Raw genomic sequence first — 3,063 nt, 5'->3', positions numbered from 1 at the left:
GGATTGTATGGGGAAAGGGAGATTTACATCTTTGTATGATTGTGGTAACTGAGCTTAGATGTGGCTGGTAGGAGAGACGGCAGCAGACAGGCTAGCTGGATGGCAGATTCTCCTGCTTCATACTCTTTACCTTCCACACGGATAGTAGCCAAATGGCCCCCAACTGCTTCATTCTCAAACAGGTCGATTTGTACATTTCTCCCAAACTGTTTGTGTAAAAAATAAGCTGCTGAGGTTCCACCGATACCAGCTCCAATAACGACTGAAAGCACATTTCAGACACAAGTCATGTTCTCATTTAGGTCATTGCTACAAGCTCTGAAGTCAGGCAGCCCTCGTTATTCTAGTGTCCTATTTGTCCAGTAAATGCTCATTTTGAAGTCATGGTGGAGCTTCCCCCGGCTCATCAGTAAACAGAGTTTTTTGCAGCAGAACTTGTTCATAAACATTTATACATGTGGTAAATAAATGAGAAAAAATAATGTCTTTACTTTCTGCTACCCCCACGCTGGCTGCTCAGGAGATGGTATAGATATAAGAGGTACGTCTAGAAGAGAGGGTCTGCAAGCCAAAATAAGCAGGAGCTGTAGCACAATCAAGGCTCAGATACTCTGGGTGCTTTTGCTGTGCAGCTTTCCCTGGAGCAGGGGAAGGTGACGGTAGGAGCTGCCAGTGGTATCTCTGCAGCTTGTACCAGAGCAGAGCGGTGCAGAACTGCGGCCCTAATGTTCCCCATGGAGATGAAGTGTTCATGCAACACCCCAAACTGGGGACCGGGTCTGGGCAGCTGGAGCAGGTGATTGTGCCTGAGTGCGCTGCAGGTAACACGACCAGAGCTGAAGCCCATTCCCTGAGCGAGGCTCCTCGGCCTGGTTCCCACAATCTTGTTCTTGCAGCCGCAATGGGGGAGAGCAGTGTGGTGCAGGTGGGGAATGCTAGTGAAGCAGAACAGCAGATATTGTGCTGTTCTGGGGCAAGTGCATGTGGAAAGAGCCAGGTAACACGGAAGTGAAATGGATAAGATGCTGCTGGATGCTGGTGCTCACAGCTCAGAAGAGTAATAATGGGTGCAGACAGAAGTGCAGCTCCCAGGTCTAACTCCTGGTGAGTCATAGAAAGTTAGTCTGATCCCTGCCATCCAACAGATGTTAGATGTGGGATGGGAGGGTTGAGAATTGGCTCCAATTTGGGGCTGATCCAGTGAGAAAAGAGCTGTCCTTCTCTGCCTCTGCCCTCCTCCCCCAATGCTGCCTCTAGAGGGGAAGGAGAGAAGGCAGGGGAGGGAGGTCTTCTGGGGTTTTCTAGGTCCAGCTGGAGTTACGGGGTGGGTGTGGTGCCCCTCAGGTGAGGGGCTCCAATCCACCAGGTCCTCCAATGCAGCGGGGCTGAGAAAACCCCAGAAGGGACCTCCCTCCCCTGTCTTCTCCCCTTCCCATCCAAAGCAGCTGCAGCCAGAAATCAATTTAATGGATTTTTGGGGGTTTTATCAGAATTTGCAATTTTTTTATCGGGGAAAATGAGTTACAGTATGAATAAAGGTTAAGCGGCTGGGATCTGGCTGTGCTACCCTACAATGAGCCCTGCCTGCCAGGATGCGCTCCTCCAGGCAGCCCCTGTGCCCAGCCCCAGGGCTGCTGCATGGCTGGAGAGTGGTGCCTGCCCGCCCCGTACCCATCCTGCAGGGGAGGCTGTCTGGCGCGCAGCCCTGCACGCAGCCCAGGAGCGGGAGCAGGGGAGTGGCAGCCAGGTGCGTGGCAGCTCCGCTTCCGGGGCACAGGGGATGCCGCAGAAAGTGCAGGTGTTATGGGGGTGGCGCTAGCCACCATGAACCCGGCGGAGACAGAGCGGTTGAGAAGCCTGGTGCGGTGCAGCGGCCGAGCGGAGATGCTGAGCCTGCCTGACGCAACTTCCTCATGCCCAGTGTGTCCAGCCTTGCCCTCAAGCAGCTCCCCTGCCCCAGCGCAGCCCCAAGCCCCCGAGCAGGGCTGAGTGCCAAGTGCCGCCTGGGGCGCGGGTAGGTCCAAGGTGAAGCCAGACTTAGCATTAATAAAGTTTCAAGCGTGTAACACTTCCAGGAGGAGGGAGCAGGGCTGGGTCCTGTCCCGGGGGGTGTTTCCTCAAGTCCTAGGTCCAGCTGGAGGCCCCTGGGCTGTCCGTCCCCCAGGCAGGGAACAAGCGCCCCGTTTTCCCAGCGGAGGCTTGTGTCTGTTTTGCAGGAGGGGCTGCCGTGCCTGGCTTGGGAAACGCTGGGTGGGATTGTCTGGAATGAATTTAACGGTGGGTCTTTGGGGACGGCCCCTGGAGGGGTCTGCACCAGGACGTGTCTTGCACTTCAGCCACCAACGAGCAACTTCGGCACGTCCGGGCACGTGCGGGGGTGCGGGGTGCTTCTGCAGGCGAGGCCTACAAGGCAGCAGGAAGGAGCAGGTCACGGATAAGTGCCGGCTTCCCGGATTGCCCGAAATTGTGAAATCTCCATGCAAAGGCGGGTGGTCTTCGCCACAGCCATGACGTGAGACTGCAAAAAAGAACAGAAAAAAAATTGCAAAATAGGAAATGGTGTCTGCGCTGTGGGGGGACACGTGTGGGTGTGGTGGGGGTGGGGGACCCGCTGCAGCTCGGCCCTGCCCTTGCCTACATCACTTCCGCAGGGGGAGACTCATGAGGCCAGGCCGGGCCGCGGTCCCCATCCGCGCCGCTGGTGTAGTGGTATCATGCAAGATTCCCATTCTTGCGACCCGGGTTCGATTCCCGGGCGGCGCAGGAATTTTCTTTTTTCTTGCCGAAGTAGCACGACAGCTCCGGAGCCCTCCCGCGCTCGGAAAAGCAACCGACGGGCGCTCCGCAACTGATCCAGTTACCCCAAAACACAGCGAGAAGCAGCTGCATTAAGCAAGGGGGGGGGGCACTGCGCATGCGTCAGCCTATGGCCGGGAGTAGGCCCTAACTTTGGCGCATGCACGCAGCAGAAGAGAGAGTGCGCATGCGCCCTTGGGAGGCGGGGTTGAGAGCCCCTTGCGCATGCGCTTGGTTTCCTTCCTCCGGCCGCCGGGCCCTTTCGCC

General features: G+C 56.7%; 1 non-coding gene across 1 annotated transcript; it reads left to right on the top strand.

Annotated features, from left to right (window-relative positions):
• The first annotated feature begins 2,692 nt into the window (after positions 1–2,692).
• TRNAG-CCC lies at positions 2,693–2,763 on the top strand. Its single transcript has one exon. It is a non-coding gene; the product is annotated as a tRNA-Gly (tRNA).
• Positions 2,764–3,063: the final 300 nt, after the last annotated feature.

This window comes from Alligator sinensis, unplaced genomic scaffold, assembly GCF_000455745.1.
Source record: "Alligator sinensis unplaced genomic scaffold, ASM45574v1 scaffold1030_1, whole genome shotgun sequence".
Classification (NCBI taxonomy): Eukaryota; Metazoa; Chordata; order Crocodylia; family Alligatoridae; genus Alligator; species Alligator sinensis.
This window is presented reverse-complemented; position numbering and strand designations above follow the sequence as displayed.